Source organism: Teleopsis dalmanni, chromosome 1, assembly GCF_002237135.1.
Source record: "Teleopsis dalmanni isolate 2A chromosome 1, ASM223713v2, whole genome shotgun sequence".
In the NCBI taxonomy this organism is placed as follows: Eukaryota; Metazoa; Arthropoda; class Insecta; order Diptera; family Diopsidae; genus Teleopsis; species Teleopsis dalmanni.
Window position 1 is genome coordinate 228,340,282 of NC_051846.1, and position 20,216 is coordinate 228,360,497.

General features: G+C 29.6%; 1 pseudogene; it reads left to right on the forward strand.

Annotated features, from left to right (window-relative positions):
- Window positions 1-2,988: 2,988 nt before the first annotated feature.
- The window catches only part of LOC119667601, a 26,894-nt pseudogene continuing 9,666 nt past the window's right edge, over window positions 2,989-20,216 (forward strand).

Sequence of the window (20,216 nt, forward strand, 5' to 3'; positions counted from 1 at the left end):
GTGTAAAGCAAATTAATTAAATTAACGTGTGATGAGTTTTTAATTGCATTAAGCTGCTTTCAATACGAAACAACTTTGAGGCATTAAGAAAAAGTAACATTTCATTTTTATTGCATTTTTTTTTAAATAAATTGTTTTTTACTTTTGTACATAAAGTAACCAAAAAATTAATTCAATTTTTAATGAAGTCTCTTGTTGTATTGTTTAATTGAGTGAAAAGTAATAAAGTTTAATTTAGCTTAAAAATTAAGTAAAAAATTAAAAATTATAATTTTTAAAAATACCATATTATATTTTAGATTTGTATAAATTTTAATAACAAATTTGAAAATTAAATTTGCTCTATTTATATATTTTTCTATTCTTGATTGAGCGCATCGCACATTTTCTAGAAATACCAATGTGGTAATATGGGGCAGCAATGTCTGACGAATGTACCAAGTGTTGTATAAGTTTTACCTAAAGTCACAAGTGATCACTCGTCTAATGTTTAAACATTTTTTTATTGTGGCAGTTGTTTCATCAATGGTCGCTTTTCAACAGAGTTTACTTCCAGCGCATAAGTTAATCTCAATAGTGGTTGTTAGTTACCACAGCATTTTGTTCCCGTGACAGTACACCACACATTTTAATTCTACTTAATGCAAAATAGTTCGTGATATGAATATTTCGATATGAATATTTTTGATATGAATATTTCGTATCATCACCGAACGAACCGTACATTAATTTGGTTGTAGGTTAAATAGTTCAACATTTTAACTATGTTTACTAAGCAGAATATTCACACTTCATAACTATATTCAGTTGCCAATAATATAAGGTATTTAATAATAAAGTTGCCAGAAGTATACATTTATGTCAAAAATATATTGGTGTTGGTACATTAATTTGGTTGTAGGTTAAATAGTTCAACATTTTAACTATGTTTACTAAGCGGAATATTCACACTTCATAACTATATTCAGTTGCCAATAATATAAGGTATTTAATATTAAAGTTGCCAGAAGTATATATTTGTGTCAAAAATATTGGTTTGGTAAGCGGTTATGGAGTTTAATATTAATGGCTACAATTGAGTAATGAGAAATTTTTCACAAAGAGTGTTCAGAGTGTTCAGTCCAGATGGCGAACTAAGACACCATAAGGTGATTTGATATAGATGGAGGATTTAAAGTTTTTAATGTTATTATCAATGCTCTATACCACTGTTTTTTAAGTATAAACTTAGTAACACATTAGTCAATAATACGGGTGACTAAGAAAAATTTTTTCTGCCGAAAATCGATTTTGCTCATCAATATAATCTCCTTCAAGGGCAATACAATCATTCCAACGCTTCTCTAACTTCTCGATGACGTGCTTGTAGAAGGATTTGTCTTTTACTTCAAAATAGGCTTCAGTTGCAGCAATTACTTGTTCATTTGAGATGAATTTCTTACCGGCGAGGATTTTTTTGAGATCAGCGAATACCCAGTGGTTGCTGGGGACCAAATCTGGACTATACGCTGGTTGAGGAAGCAATTCGAAGTGTAATTCGTGCAATTTTACCATCGTTTTTATTGATTTGTGACATAGTGCATTGTCTAAGTGAAACAAACTTTTTTTCTTCGCCATGTTTTGCTTTTAAACGATCCAGTAATGCCATGTAGTAGTTACTATTGATGGTTTTTCCCTTTTCGAGATAGTCAATAAAGATTATACCATGTGCATCACAAAATACTGAAGCCATAACTTTCCCAGCTGACTGTTGTGCCTTTGAACGCTGCGGACGTGGTTCACCGGCTGCAGTCCACTCAGATGATGATCGTTTTGATTCTGAAGTGAAGTCATGGATCCATGTTTCATCCATTGTTACATATTGATGCAAAAATCTGATTTATTACGTGTAAATATGGCCAAACACTGTGTTGAATCATCAACACGTTGTTGTTTTTGATCGACTGTGAGTAAACGCGGCACCCACTTTGATAAGAGCTTTCTCATAGTTAAATGTTCATGCATAATTGTAAACACACTGCCTTTTGATATCTTTACGGTCTTAGCTATCTCATGCAACTATTCAATTTACGATCAGATATAACCAATTTTTGAACTTTTTTGATGTTTTCTGGAGTAACTGTGCGCACCATGTGGTGAATATATTCAGATTCTTTGAATACTTCTTTAACAGCACCAACATTTTCAGCTGACCACGAGTTTCGATGATGTCTAGGCCTTAACAAATACAGTTTTTTCAACTGTCTTGCAGTTTTGCCTATAATGCGCTCGATGAATGATTGTGGCGATCACAACCTTATCGTATCTACTAAAAAATCAGCATTTGTGTTTTTGCAAACGTTTGACGGTAGTTAAAAGTTCCAGAATATAACAACGCAAACCTTGAACTAAATGTATAATGCCTTAAATGGCAGTTCCATTGATATTATTATTATTATTAGCGTTAATTAGCGTTAAGAAATGGATAACTCTTCATTATATTATGTACTACAATGTGCACAAAAAATTATATACGAAATAGTTACAAACAAAACTGTTTAAATTATTTAATTTCTGTATAAATTCAATATTTAATATGTTCATTTATCAATTGGATTAAAATTTAAACTCATTCCTAACCAAAATTTATTTACGCAAGTCCGTTAAAGATTAAATTAATAAAATTACTACTACTGAAGGAGGAAAATATTAATTACAACTGGTAAAATTAAAATTCATTAAAGCTGCACTTTAATCCGCGTAAGCACAAATGCAATATGCAAATGTACACAAGACTTCGTATTTAAAGAATTTTATGGAAACAGCAAAAGACAACAGAAGGCAGCGAAAGCAACAACTTAAGCAATTGAAAATCTTTAATTTGTTTGCGAATATTCTCGAGCTCAAATCCGAGATGGGAAGAGAAAGTATACGAATGCTTGTAAAATTCAGTGCAATAAAAATATGCAATGTAATATTTATCCTTGCATTGGATAACGCACATACAATATGGCTGAGCTGCACAAGGAACAATATACTTTCAACGAGGAAACAAGCAAACAACAAGTGAGCGCCGGCAGTAAAAAGACAGAAGCTGATTTCAAGCTAGCAATGAAAATGTGAAAGAAATTTATTTTAGAGTAATATATACTCGTAGTGGAAGGGACAACGGAGTACTGTTCGAGTTGAAATTTTACAATTATCTCTAGAACAACTGCGAGTGACTTTGATGTCTCCACTCAAACCAGAGGGCACACCATCGGACTGCGTCTGAGGCAGTGTGGCAGAATAAAGAAAATAACTCAAGCGTTTTATATGCTTGAAGTAGTTGCACTACACAAATGTGACTACTCTGCTTTGGAATCCAAGAATGGCATCGTTGCCACTGATAATGATGTACAACTCCAGAAATGCAAAAACAAATCATTGAATGTAAAAAGTGGAAATGGAAATTAAGTATGGCCTCACGTTACAGCGGAATCCTTAATTCTTAAGTTGCAGCTTGGGTTGTTTTGTGAGTGAAATGTGAAGGTTTTCCATTTTCTATACAAACTTTATGCTACTTTAATGCAATTCAATTTTAAAAATAAAATATTTGTTTAAAAATTATTAAAATAAGGAAATCTTTTTATTATATTCCATCTTATTTTTTGATTCTAAAGATCAACTGAATAATGAAATAGCACCATTTTCAACGAGCATTTCATGTGGAAATAATTTCAATTTTTTAAATAATTAAAAAATATATAGAATAATATTTTTAAGAAATATTTTTATTAATTTATAGTACCATATCTATTCATTTATATGCTATATAGTACTTACTCACTTAGTTGACTATAACTTTTTTTTTTGGTTTTTGTGTAAAGCAAACTTTTACATTATCTTAAAGAACCTTTTTTATTTTTACTTTAAAAAATGTCGACTCATCTGCAGGATATGGTTAGACGAAAGTATACCCAGCAATTAAAATTTTGGCAACCTCTGTTCTATCATCAGTACCAATCACAATAGGACCAGTTTTAAACCCATCAGATATATGCATATTCTTTTAAGCATCTCATGAACATAGCATAGACACCCACAAACTATTTTCGATTATAAAACAGCATACGATAGGCAGTCGACAGTTTGATACTGTACGAGGGTTCACTCAAAATGATTTATAATGATCCCTTAAATTTCGATACTCATTATCTTTTGTCGACTATATAGCTGCAATCAGTAGGGCCAATTATCTGACCTAATTATTAAATACTGTGATCTATAATCTGATGATTATAGATTTTGACATTTACTATCTTTTGTCGACTATAAAGCAGCATTCGGTAGGACCAATCATTTCAGCTAATTATTAAATATTGTGATCTATAATCTGATGATTATAGATTTCGACATCCACTATCTTTTGTTGACTATAAAGTAACACTTGGTGGGACCAGTTATAGAGTTTATATAAAATGATCTATAAACTAAGCATTATAGATTTCGACACCCACAATCTTTTCTCGACTATAAAGTAGCATTCTGTAGAACCAATTATCAGATCCAAATATTTAATTCTGTGCGAGGGTGTATATAAAATGAACTATAATCTAATCATTATAGATTTCGACACCTACTATCTTTTATCGGTAGAAATAATTTTGCGACTTTCTTTTATACAGACAAAGTGAACTGTAATCTGTAACATTTTGCGATTATAAAACAACATTTGATAGGATTAATTCTCTGACTTTTTCATACTGCCCGAGAGCTCAGATAAAGTTATTTCATATCCCGTAATATCTAAAATTTTAACATGGAACGGACATGCGCAGGGCAAATATTTGATGCACTAGTTCAATATTTTAAATATTTATATAGTGATCTTTGAGAGTATTTAGTGAAATATTATTAAGCCTTTTCTGCTATCAAAAAAGGTTCTATGAAAATAAGCTTTGGCGATGTATGAAGGTCAAACGAGATGTAAGTCGGTAACTGCAAGATATGCTAATCGTCATGCCTTTAAAGCTCTCAAGGATTTAATCTATTTTAGTTCCGGTAAATCTAAAAACATCGATACCAACTTGATGATTAGATGAAAATTGACTATTGTTTATAGATGCTATAATGGGTTCAGTTGGTAATTGGGATATAGACCTTTCCCTTTTGACTGACAAAATCAACATTTTATGGGTTCCCTCGGTGTTTGTATAATACATAGAAACAAGGACGTTATTACAGAATGACAAAGTATCATTATTCCGTGAGTTGGTGATGACAATTGCGTCCAAATGAGCTTCGAGCTTTGTTTTGATATTGAAACTGTTTAGCATTTTAATTTTAAGCTGATTCGGTTGATAAAAATCTATAAAATCTATAAAAAATAAAAGAATAAAAATTTAAAATTTATTAAAAACAATTCAATCATATTCCTTTAATTCTTCTCTATGAATATGAAAAATGATTTTTAATTAATTTTTAAACTTAAATCTGCCTTAATACTTTAACTACACTTTTTGTTTGAATGCATTGTACTTCACTAAATTTAGTTACTTTTCCTATATAAAATCAACATAATGAAGTTAAAATCGTCTTTCTTCTAAACACCATGAAGTCATCCTTTTGATAATTATTTGCACACATGCAGCAGCACAAATGTAATAATTTGGTACACTAAATGGCTTTCCTTTTGTGTGTGAATAACGATAATGACAGCAATTAATGTAATGTTTGTGTCTTTTGTGGGCTTTTTACACAAAAGTGTGTAATATGTGCTGGGAGTGAGTTTTAGCACATCATTTAGCAAAACTTTATGACACGTTCGATTAATTAATGTCAGATTTGTTGTGATTATATGGAAGAAATTATTAATTATGTGTTGAGTAAAACTATTAATTATAATTAAAGTGCATTGTTTTAAAGTAAAGTAAGAATAAATACCAAGATATAATAATGAATATGAATTATATTAATTTCCGGGACCCTATGAAATTTTAAGGTTTTTATTCAGAAAGTTTGCAAATAGTGTTGAAATTAAAAATAATAAATATTAAGTAGTGGAGAAATAAATAAATAAAAATACTGCAAAGAGAGGACAAGTACTGTAAACGTAATAGGTTAATCTATTGCTATGAAATAAAATATAACATCTTATCTTATTATCTTATCATAGAGTAATTATGATATTTAATCAGAGTCACATACTTAATTGTCTTATGCTATTAATTTAGGCACATACACAATTTCAAATGTTTCATTATGATTATCATCTTATTGCAATTAGTATTTGGTATTAGTATTTAGGTACATAAGTCGCAGCAAATGTCGTAAATAAGTATTTATTTAGACGCATACGTCATAATGAAGTACTAATAAAAATGTATATAAAAAAAAAATAGATTAAATAAATCAGTGTCTTAGAACGCATCTTAAATACTATCATTCTATACAAATAATATGAATTATTAAAATTCATATTACTATCTCCTTCAATCTTGCACCAAACGAATTATGCTTTCACACTCAAATCTACGTTTGTAGTTCTCTTTGGTACTTACTTTAAACATATCTGCTATCTAATAGAATAATACCTAAAAAAATTTTTTTATTGCTAATATAATATAATTAATATAGTCAAATTGAAATTCTGCACTCCTATTTGGAATAACTCAAAAGAGGTTTACCGAGTGTAGTTGTCAAAAATGAAAGGTAGCAGGATGTTCGAATAAGGTAACAACGTTGAATGTTATGGATAAAATACATGGTGTAGTTACGGAAGATCAATGAATAAGGGCAAGCGTGAATACAATTTTTTAAAAGGATTTTATGAATACAATCCATGGTAAAGTTATGGAATTATGAATAAGAGTAAGCTTATAATATTTTGCACAAGCATTTTCGGAAAAGGATTATTATAAGGTTATGGGTTTGTTTTTTTTTTTTGGAATATATATAGCATAGTTATACTAATTACCTCGAAAAATGATCTATATCTAAATTTAAACAATTAATTTACTGAAACGAAAATTCAGTTGAATAAGTACTTAAGGCGATTTTATAATCCGGAATTTAAAATTTGAGAATGAGAGAAAAAGAATAATTTTGATTACTTTTTGTTTGAAATAGTGGTGCTCAGTACTAAATATCAGAATTTGCGCCTTTTAGGAGTAATATAGTGTTTTTAGTGTATAGTGTATTATAGTGTTGTGTTTCATAATGTCTGTCCTTTTCTTGATTATTGAAATGAGGTTTCACCTATTACGATGTGATGGCTGAAGTGGCTTTAAGTCTTTTATTGTAACGTTTAAAGTTTTCCGTTTCCATCTATATATATATACAAAAATGTCTATCTGAATATAAATTAGGCACAAAAAACGTACTAAAATAGTAGAAATAGTAGAAAATTGACAAATTGACATGCTCGTCAAAATCAAAATTGTGTTTGTTTTCAATGCAAATTATAAAATTGAGAGTGAGAGAAAGAGTAAAATGTGGGTTCAAATGTTTTCATTAGAGATGAGGCTATCTGTGTCTCGTCATTTAGCCAAAGCAGTGTTGTTCAATGATAAATATGAACATTTGTACCTTTTAACAGCAAATTATTACAAATTCTATGACACTCTCTATAACATGAGTTTTCGTCATAACCCAAAAGAGCCAATTTTGACGAGCCTATGACTCTCTGCATAACATGACCCTATATGTCTTTTGGTCATAATCAAAAAGTGTATAATATTGGCGTGGCCATTCGTCATATGAATGTCGGTTAAACATGGCCATTGGATATTATTTAAAATATTTTTAAAGCTTAATATACATATTAATTTTGTTTTTTAAAATGTCGTTTACAAACAAAACAATTAACAAAAGCAATCATTTATTTAAAAACATTAATTTTGTATGAGATTTTTGCTTTGAGGTTCTATTCAGACTATTTCATTTTTGAAATATTAAAAATATTTGATAATTGAACAGTTCAGTAAATCCTTTGATAATTTGAAAAATGTTATTTCGAAAGCTTTCAATTCAAATGAAAATTTTTGAGAGCTCCGAAATGAAGTGGAATAATAAACAATCAAATTGCACTGAATCGCACTGAATTGCAAATATTAAACATGCAAATTCTGCATTTTGTCAAAATTCATAATGTGACTATTTCAATGCACATTTCATGTCAATTTCATTCAGAATAGAAATTAATGCGAATTTCCGCACTTAGCGGCGACCGCAACACAAATGCCAACTGACTGCATTGCACTGCACTGCACTGCATTGCATTGGAAACGCAAATGAAATTACACGGCAAATAAGCAAACTAAATGACATTTGCACTCGCAATTGTCGCGTTGCATTGGCGCATTTAAGTGCTTTTTGTGATTTATTCAAAAGTTTGCCGGCTCGCGGTGTGAAACATTAAAATTAAATAAAATTTTATAAACATTTGCCAAGCAATTGCGTATAAATAATTTAAATTATTTTAATTGAACTGAAAAGATTTTCATCCATTTAATTTTGTCTCTCGAAGTGCCGCACTCGCTCGATATTCTTAAATACAAGTATTGCCGGTATTGCCGGCACTGCCATTAGTTAAATATTAAAGTATAATCAGCTTATTTGTGCAGCTTAATTTTATTGAATGCTGGCAACAAATTCGCATGCCAGCAGTCATAATCATGTTATGGCTTTAATATATTGACACATTAACTTCCGCTGTTTTTGTGGTAAGCAATTTTAGCCAACACTACTACTGCACACCCAAACAAGCCATTTAACATTGTATCTGCATTTATTTCGTTACGTTTTCGTTACGTTTACGTTTACGCTAACGTTTACGTTGTGTTTTATTTTGTTATTTTAGTGGTTGTTTCGAGCGCAAAATGTGGATATAATCGTGTCAGAGGTTAAGTGTGTCGGAAGGTATGTCCTCGTGGTATATACAACACCCCACATGTCGAAATGAACCTGCTTTAATATATATATAAATATGTATGCATATGGGTGTATATATGTCTGTATTTATATTTGTATGATGTTGTTAAAGTCAATGTTGTTGTTATTTATGAAGGTACTTGACTTTTATGGCAAGTCAAGGAAAAAGTTTAAGAAAAATATGTTGGAATCATATTAAAGTTGTGAGTAAACATATTGAAGGGACTGAAAACTTTGAATAAATTTCAGGTAGTACATTTACACAACATGCTTCATCAATATTTCTGCACTTAGCTGTATAGGAAAGTTGAGGATGTTGTTTAAATCTAATTTTAATGAGGTATCTACTATATGGCAGTTATGAAAGAGATAATTCCACATCATCTTTATATATGGAAACAGTTTCTTTTATTTGTTAAATATGGGACATTGCAGATAATTATAATTTTGTTTTACATTTTTTGAGTTGTTCCTTTGAGCTGTTTATTTCGTTTATAAGGTTAGGAACTCTCCTGATGAATTCGATTTTGCCGAAATACGTATAGGAATATACCAAAAATGCCATCGACATAACAGTTAAAATTCTACAAAACAAAAGCGACTTTGCAGATTGTTCCGTAATTGTTCAACAATAATCTCTAAAGGACAATATTGTAAGTGGATACTACAATTAATAGAGTTGGTTTTATAGCCATAATTGTTTTATATTGATTGGCAAAAAATATGATGTTCTCTATAAAGTAACACCAAACAAATCTGCACTTTAAAAAAACCTTATATTTCAAACAAATCCGGATTTATTGATTTTTTTAAAGTAAAAATTTGCGTTCTGTGACAAGAACAAAACAAGCGGACTATATACGGAATTAGGGCATTCCAATTATTTGTACTAGGTGCAATATTAAAACGATTTTTGTCTTTATTTGAAGAATCGTTAATAAATAAAAAAAAAAAAAAAAAAAAAAATTCCAATATATTGTCAACAATACTTACCAATATGTTATAAGTCAAATTACAATTATTTTGAAATCATTTGATATGGAACAGAAAGTAGAATAAAATTGTAAAGAAACAATAAAAATAGTGAAGATAAATAGATAGCTTTCTTCCGACTAATTTTTTGTCGAAGAAACACAAGGATAGATTGATAGGATAGATTTTCAGTACTTACCATAATAGATAGTACTAAAAAAAGGTTTGTGTAAGAAGAGAAGTTCAAAAAATCTGTAATGTCTACATATCTGAATTGAAAAGAGGTGATGAGTAAGAAATATATAAAAAAAATGAAAACAAAGAGTATGTTAAATAAGTTAGGTAGAGTGACGAACAAAATTATTGGCACAGCAAGCACTATTTTTATCCCGTTAATGATGCGATTTTTAATAAAAATTTTTTTTAGATAAAATGCTTAATTTGCTTTTAATTTCATTTTATTTTCTCTTATATTAAATTTTTTAAAATTAGAAAACCAAAAAAAAAAAAACTAAATTTGGCTGAACAAAATTATTGGCACAGCTTATGTAAAAATTAAAAAACAAATTAAAAAAAAATATTTTCGATAACAATTAATATTTAGTGGCCAAGCTTTTCTATTTAATAATAGCTACTATTTGTTTTGGAATTGAAAAAATCAATTTTTGTGTGGTTTTTGGTCCAAAATTTTGCCACTCTTCAGCAGTGACACCATCAGTTCTGTCATTGTTGTTATAATGGGCTTCTTTGGACGTCTATCTAATACTATATTTGTACAACCAAGACAAATCTAATACGGAGATTGAAGAAATGATGGATAAAAGCCGCTATACCTCTCGGAGCATTGTGCAGCCTTTCAAGGGGGCGATATTGTTACAAAGTGCAAAGCACACAGACCGATCTAAAGCCAAGAGCGTCCGTGAACGCAACATAATAATACGAAAAGTGAAGGTCAACCCAAAAATATCTACATAACAAGTAGTCAGCTAGATGTTGACCAGTTGCAATAGGTTTAAAATAATAATAATAATAAAAACGCCATTGAAAATCAAATAATTTGATCAGATTTATAGAAACAACCTTGGTATGCTACTTTCGTTGTCGAAATGAGACTGCAGACATTCTGTATATAACTGTGATAAATTACTAAATAAAACAAAATTGAATATGGAAAGGTCTATCACTAAATTTTGGTTTAACTTATGAACATTGATACAATTATATTTCAAATAAAATAAAGAATAATATGGGAATATATAATTGATGTCATTAAGACACCAAAAGAATATCAATGGAACACTTCGTCATAAGAAAGGCGTACTATTCCATTACTATCGTAGCATATGTTGACCAAAGCCTTTAATATAGGGTATTGTATAAAGTTTTAATAGAATAAAATTGATAATAATAATAAATGATACAACGAAGAACAATTTACAAGCAAAATAAAATTTTTCAATATATTTTGGGCTTAATGACAAAACACAAGTAAAACAGAATCATTAGAGTGTAGTTTTTTGTAACACACAATTCGGTTTAAAACAGGATAAGCTTGTAAGGCCTTTTATTATTATTTTTTGATCTGCTTGTATCAAATATATAAATTTAAAGTTTTGTAATGCCATTCAATGGCTAATAAAAAAGTAAAAAATTTAAACACAACAATATAAAAATCACAATTTCAGCTTAGCCAAAGGCCCGAGAAGCAAAAGAATGTATAATAAAAATAATGAATAAATCTTTTATGTGATAATTAGAATATGAACAACCATCGACAGAATCCTTGAAAAGTTAACTGAATCATAACAAATCAGTTTATTGATACTTAGCCTTATACTCCTTGACAGCTCTTATTTACCTTTACAATTATTTTTAAGGTTCACGTTCAGGTTCGGTCTTAGTTTCAATTTTCAATTTTCAACTTCATTTGCATTTTATTGTGTTTTTCTTTTGGAAATCTCAAGTGGCAAGAGAGCTGTCGACAAAGAAAAATGATCTGACAAATATTGACAGCGAGCGACCGGAGGCAGTAAAGGTTCGAGATGATTGTCAAGAGCAGTTTTCTTTGCAGTGACTGTGAAAAATGTGAAAACTGTAAAAATTTGTTGCATTGAATGCATGAAGCACCTGTGACATAAAAACTCTGATGAAATAAGCTTTTTAGAGCTGTTGAGGATATAAAAGTCACCCTAAGGAATCGACGGAAAATGCTCATAAAAGCTTTTTTCTTTCGTTGAAAAACACAAATATAAAGGAAAACATTTGGAATCTCACATTATTCATGCGGACGATCAAAACACAAAGCGCGAAAATTATGGCTGATTACTTGGCTGAAAAATGAGGGTCAAAACCATATCCTGTATACTTTCCGTTTGGTATTTTTATCACTGTTTTCATAACATCTTCCGTATTTTGTTTCAATTATATACATTTTTTTGTAATGTTTATGTTTTGTCTCTTATTTTTTTTCAGCTTATTAATATATATCCTCTTTAGTTGTTATTGGCTTATTATTTTGATGCTGTTGACGGACAAGTGTCATTAAAAAATAAATATTGATGATACTGCAACAACATCAACAGCATCACCATCACCATCAGCATCAGCATCAGCAATAGCAGCTGAAGTAGTAAGCAACATTTTTAAAAACTGTTGGCGGTCGCTGTACAAATAAACAGGATGTCCTTTAGTCACGTACTGTTTCCGCACTCCTTGGAGAGTATGCAACATTAAGCACAAGCAGCACTGCTGTTGTGGTAATTGTCATTAAGTCGATAAGAGTGATGAAGCGCGTTAAGTTGATGACATTTAAAATGCCCAATAAGGGAGAGAGTAATGTTTTTCGCAGAGGAAGTTATAACTTTTTAAATATTAAAATAAAAGCATTTATAATAAATATTTACAGTGTTATGCTCGTACGAAAGAATTTATAACATCCATAAGGTACATATTTGCAGTCATTTTATATTAAATTGAAAAGGTTTTACATAGATGCAAATACACTTGTGTAGAAGGCTTTAAAATTCGCAGAGCTGTTTAAATAGGATTTGATGAATTTTGCGCTAACAATAGAACAGCTCAGCTATAAAATAAAACAAACAAAAAAAAAGGAAAAAAATAAGTAAAAAGAATCTTAAATGACAAAACCATAAAAGCGATACATTGAAAGTGACATTTTTATTTTATTACTTAAACATTATTTGAACAAACAAAACACTCACTCAAAATGCACAAAAGGGCACCGTTCAAAGTTGATATCACAATAAAAGATTCAAATCGAAATCGAATGAAGCAGATATAGTCACAGTCACACAGTCACACAGTCATACAGGCACATAGATCTGCATACATCTGCACATATTGACATTTTACGGTTTTTGAAAGATTTTTACAACTCGTACGCATTCTTGTATTTGCGAACTTTTATTTCCTTTGTAACCTTAAAAGTGTGTAAAGCCCAAGATTTGCATTTATTTGGAAGTGTTAAAGTGTTCAGATGTTAATGTGGGTAGAAATGTCTACATTTGTTGTATGTGTTTGCATATATTACATGCTCTGCCATACGTACAAATTATGCAAATTAAATGCAAACACAGATACGCACATTGAGTACAGGAATTGCTACTATGGATTGTATAATGTCAGCAAATGTTCAAAGTTTTCATATAGGCAGAGACACAAATATATGCAGAAGCAACCATTTTAGCAAGGAATTTCTGCATAAATACAAATGTGTCCTTATTTTTGAAAGATATTTCCCATTGTCTGCTCTTGGTTTGTGTGCATTTCATGCTTAAGTTGGGACATATATTTTGGCCTGAAGTTCTAATATGTTCCTTTCATAAACCATTTAAGCTGCTTGCAATCATACTTAGGCGGCTTTATGAATTTAATGGAGATTTCATAAATATTATTTATGCACATTCGGAGTGGAGTGTGTGTAAATTTTGGAATTTACTACAAAACAATTAACATATAGTTTCTAAGTTAGATTGCATCATATTATTATAAAAATTACTATTCTATAATTATACAATATGCCATATTAATGTTAAATAAATTAAGCTTTATTTAATCAATTTTCATGAGATCGATATTAATATTATTTACTGTTGATATAATATATATGAGTAGTTTTAAAGTTTTTTAATAGAAGTAGATCTTCTACAAAAGGGTTGCTTAAATACTTAGAAACAATTACGTTAAACAAGGTTTAAAAAATTATTAAAATATTTGTTTATTTGTGTATTTTGGTAAGGGTGTTTGCAAGGGTATTTTTCTAAGGGTATTTTCCTATATTTCGATTCTAATCGAGAAGTTGGTTGGTTAGTGGAGTTGAAGGGTGATTAAAGCTGAAAGCCATATATTACTTAACCTTGATCAATTAACTCGTGCAAAAATACACAAAAAAGAAAAATTTGCCATTAAAACAATAAATTAATTCTAATTTATTTTTAATTAATTTAATAATTAACAATATTATTATAAATTAATAATAAGGTATAAAGGTACTGCTACTTAACAGATAGATTATGCGCCTAAAAGCCTAACTTTTACCTATTTGATTTGGGACTAAGATTTCGCTCCCAAGGTAGTCAGGTCTACGTCTTGCCGCCACTGGAAGCACTTTCTACTGCACTAATACTCTTCATGTGATAATTAAGTCTCCAGTGTTCTGCAGGTCTACGTCTTGCCACCGCTGAGTTATTGCGTAAAACATGTTCTGATGTTTCCTTCTTCTCATGACAGAGTTGACAGGAATCACTTTCTACTGCACTTATATTCTTTATATGGTAATTAAGTTTCTAGTGTCCTGTAAGAAACTCAGTGTAGAGCTTAAAACTGTTTCTGCTAAGGTGAAGGGTTAACAATATAAAACAAATTTTATATAATTTCTAGGAGTTGTAGTTCTGATTTGCAAGATTTTTTTATTTTAATGGATGCTTGAAGCTGACAAGTATTAGGAATTTTCAGAAATTAGAACAACTTTTTGGGAAAATACCATCATTTTTAAAAATGGTTTACTGAGTTTGCTTGTGGTCGCATGAGTAGCAAGGATATAAAGTGTCATGTCTCATCATAAGGGTAACATTAACTCCACATAAAGTCGATTAAATAGAGTTAGATGTAGTAATGTGGATGATATATATGATGATGTATATGGTGGATGATAACAACATTTTTTTATTATAAACCTAATTTTATACTGAAACTGAGTTATCAAATATTAATTTTGTAATTTTTTTGTAGAATTTCATCTTGAGTGTTCCCTTAAGCCAACAATTTAGAATATTCATCAGGGTTTTATTAAAATTTTTATTCGAAAAAATATAGAGAATTGTTAAAAGACGTTTTTTTGACCAAAATAAAATTGGTGTTGCAAACTCATACACTCTAAAAAACAAAGAAAAATGATTTGCAATGAAGTTTTAGTTTACGTATAAGTATCGGTCAATGATTCTTTAAACAATATAAAGTTACATATGTAAACAGACAATGTTAAACTTCAAACGGAAGAGGAAGTTTTCCAACAAACTTTTTATATGCAGATTGAATCATAAATATGCAAGAAGAAATGCTAGAAGGAAAATTATAAAAGTTGATACTCAAATATTAAAAATGTTAACGTTGAGATACATTTATTGAATACTTCGAGAATTTTTTAAAAAAGAAAATAACTGGACAAGAGTAACAAAACAAAAATATTTGTTCACAAGTAAATGAACAGTGTTATATATAAAATTTTCTAAGCAATTAATTGCTAAGATAATAACAAATTTTTTTTTAAAGACGTTTAACTGGTATTAATATACTAACATAGCATTTCATGATTTGCTGTAAACCTAAAAAAATCTATTAAAAACTTTTAAACTTATTTTAGTTTTAAAGTGTAAAATATTTATTTCAGAAAGAAAACTGGATTTAATTAATTCTAACTTATTTATCATCGTTAACGCTAACTTCGTAATCTAATAATATGTAAAATAAAATTTTTTGTTAATAATTATATTACTATTATTATACTAACAAGAAAATAAAATATGTTTAAACAGAATATTAAAATAAAGTATTTTATTGTTTGAAGCATATCTTTATTTCGGTTTTTTTACTTTGTAAGTAAAAATGAAGATATTTGTATACTTCAATAAAGTTTAAAAATTAATTACTTAGCACTCTTCATACTTTATCGGATGGATTAAAAAATATTTTTTGGTTTCTTTTGAAATCACATGGTATCATTTGTAATCATTACGTTCAATATAAATAATAGTAGTGCACCAATCCTGTACCAATGCTGCACCAATCCTGCTCCAATCCTGCACCAATCCGCATTAAATTGCAGAGCGTACAGAGTGTGACAGCTCAACATAAAATGGTACGAACGTGTTTAATATTTTTAATTTCATTTTCGTTTCCAATCCTTGAATGCCACTGGAGCGACAATACATACACCACACAACACAAACTATAATAACAATAAATGCGGTATTATATGCTAAAGGATAAGCCACATAAAATTCTGGACGAAGCTGAAAAATGTGGTAAGCTTTCCATGGTAAGCTTTCCATAGCTGAAGGGCGAAGTAAATATGTGAAATGTGTGTGCTACGAATTTTAAAATGAATTCTTCTGCATGGATTAGGTAATCACAATAGAAACGCTCACAAAGATCGGGCAAGCGGTCTTAATGGCGCATTTGAGGTTTCGGATTGAATATGGGAATTGAAGAAATTAAATTAGCAAAATGGATAGGTGTGATTAGTAGATAAAGGCAAATTAATATTTTTTTTCGGATTCGAACAGAAACCATTTAAAAATTTAAAAACCTTCTTTTTTAACTTAAAATTTTAAGCCAGATTTTAATTAGTCAGATACAAACGGAATTCAAATAATAAAGTTGAAAAATGAATCAAAGTATGTATTTTTTATTTTAATAAATGCATGAATTAAAAAAAATTTTTTAAAAACTCATAATTAAAGTTTCACAACTCTATTATAATTGCATTTAAGTTTTAAAAAAAGCTTCTAGCATTTTATAGCTACTTTATTAAATTAAATATTTTTTTATATCTATATTTCATATTAATTATATCATGTAATGACTTTTTAAAACTTTTTTTCCAGTAAAGTTGTTTAGTTTTAGTAGTCATCAATCTGTGCGTCTGCTCCAATACGTAACTCCAATGAGTTACTTCCACATCACGGAATACCTTGTGCATGCCTTACATACATAAGCTGGCATTGTGCTGAGCTCATACATCAGAGCAACTTATTTATCCGCAAATCACCAATTAAATATTTATACTTCAATCTACTCAACATGCGAATTTATAACATTTCCGTATATAATAAATAGACAAATGCCAAAGTATATTTCCACAAAACGTACTAACGCTCAGGCAGGAGCAGCAACAAAGCCAATCCTGTCTGTTCCTAGCCTTTGCGCTTGGTGGGAAAGTTTGAAAAATTGTTGAGATTCACACACAGGATAAAAAGAAGACAAATAAACAAAAGTAAGTGCACAAAGTCATGATAATCTATTTCGCTTAAAATGGTAAAAATCGTATAACAACCAAACAACCAAAGAACCAAGTGAAATATAATCTCGAAGGTACTGCTGCCTTTTGCAGATGCTTATCGCAGAACTTACAAGGCAAAGTGGGCATAAGGATGAACTCCGTATTTTGTTCTTATCTGTGTTGGGTTAAGAACATATTTATTTCTGATTAATATTTCTTTTATTTGAAAGAAGTTGAAGTTGTTGAATTTGCTCTAGATTGTAACATTATTGTCTGCCTTATGATTTTTATTTAAAAGATTTTTGTATTGAGTCTTTTGATTATTGTTTCAAGTACTAAGAATACAATCCCTTTTTTCTTTTCATCCATTTATATACGAGTATCTGTTGAATATCAGTAACTATACGAGATAGTTATGTTCAACGTTAATACTGTTATCATTGATGAATTATTGAATAAATTGAAATGAAAAGCAAAAATAAAGATTGATTTATTTAAAGATGATACATTTTTCATAAACTTTTACTTTAAAAAACGAAACTTAAATATATTTATTTAACTGGGAAGTAGTTATTGTTCACGCATGGTGTTTATTTACTATCATTAAGAAGGGATCACTAGTGTTAAAAATTGATTTGAGAAGAGTTTAATAAATGCACTACTGCTATATAAAAGATTATTAAATTGAAGTTAAATTTCAAATAATATTTTGAACTTGAAAATACTTTCTTTTTAGGAATTATTAAAAAGAAAAACTCCTCAAATAAACAGGCTTAGAACTCTAGGCTTTTAGCAACAAATTAATTTTTTTCCATTGATTTTTTCTTAAATTCTGCTACCATACTAAATCATTTTATATTACATAGATTCAAGACTATACTTATATTACATAGATTCAAGACTATACTTTTTTTAGAATAAAATCCAAACTTACCAAGAAATCTTTCTATTGTTAGAGAAAAAAACCCAAGTAAGTAAGTATTTTCATTAGTTTTTGAGTTTCATGGTCTATCAACAAAACTTGTAAATTATAGTAAATATTACTAACAGCAATTTGAGGTAATTCATAGTAACTTATATTAACCAGTAGTTAGTAGAAGTAACCAGTACAAGTAGTAATAAGAAGTAGTAACTGAAAAATAAGTAATTAGAGAAACTAACAGTTACTCGAAGTAACTAGTTATAACTAGTAGTAATTGCTAGTAAATATTGATAACTTGACTTTAAGTAAGCAGTATTGATTAGTAGTGACTTTAAGAACCCAGTTATAGTAACTAGTAGTGTTATTAGTTTTAATTATTACTAGTAATACCAACCAGTAATAACAGTAGTAGATTAACAGTAACTATTAGTAACCAGTAGTAGTAACTTGTGGTGCTAATTTTATTATTTACTACTAATAATAGTAACTCGTAGTAACAAGTGGTGATCAGAAGTAACGACTGGTAATCAGTAACAACTTTTGATAATTTTTAACTAGTGGTTATAAGTGGTAACTAGTATGATATAGTGGTGAGCTGTAGTAAATAATAGTACTTCTTAGTAAATAGTGGTAACTGGCAATAATTAACAGTAACTGAAAGCTAGTATCAACTAGTATAAATAATTATTAATTTATAGTATGACGTAATAAGTAGTTTTGACTAGGACTATTAATAATTGTGATTAACTATTTTTAACTAGCAACAAATAATTATAGTTATGAATAGCTAGTAGTAACAAGTGGTAGCTAGTAGTATATAATAGTAATTAACAGTAATTAGTTAATAATTACTAGCAATAAATAACATTTACTAGTAGTGACCAAGTATGTAGTAGTAACTTGTCGCAAGTATTATTAACTTACAGTATTTAGTAGTAGCAAAATTCTCCACTAAGAACTCCTTAAGAGTTTATAGCACCCTTGGGAAAAGTGTATCTCACTAGGGTAATGTTATGTCCCCTAAAAATACAAGCTGTTCAAAAATGCTTCCTACAGTTGGTCGAATTCGACAAGGCTTTATTTTATAATTAAAAATCTGTACTGTTATTCCGTCAATCTATAAGATGAAATTTAATTCACTAACAAATATAATTTTGTGGTAAAACATATATTTGTTTTATTGAATACAACTAAGAAAGATAAATAATATTTAATTGCAAACGACAATTACTATTATTATTCAAGAGCGCATAATTTTGTTTACATTTATTAAAGTAAATTGTAAATAATATTAGATTTGAATGGAATGTTGTGTAGTTTCTTGGAGACAAAGCATATTGAGTAAAATTAAATTACATTGTGACCGAAAAGTTTTCGGAAATTCTCATTTAAAATTCGCGCGCTGTATATTTTTCGATATTTTAAGTTTATGTAGTTTGGCAGCACTGTCCTACAATTACTATGCCAAAAATGAGCGCGATCTGTCAGACAGTTCGTTTACGGCAGCTGTTTAAACCAGTTCACCTCAGTAGTGCGTTGCGAAAAAAACAATGGAAAAAAATATTGAACAAAGAGTTTGCATCAAATTTTGTGTTTCGAACGAAATTTCGTGTGCAGAATCTTTGCGAATGCTACAAAAGGCTTATGGGGAATCAGTTTTATCGAAAACTCAAGTTTATGAGTGGTACAAAGCCTTTCAGGACGGTCGTACGACCGTCGAAGACATGCCGCGTTCTGGACGACCTTCGACCTCTACCCCCGACGAAAACATTGAAAAGGCAAAGGAAATCGTGTTCCAAAATCCTCATGTGAGTGTTAGAGAGATAGCACGAGAGCTAGGCATCGGTCGTGAGATGGCTCGTTTGATTTTGGTGGAAAATTTGTGTATGCGACGTGTCAACGCTCGGCTTG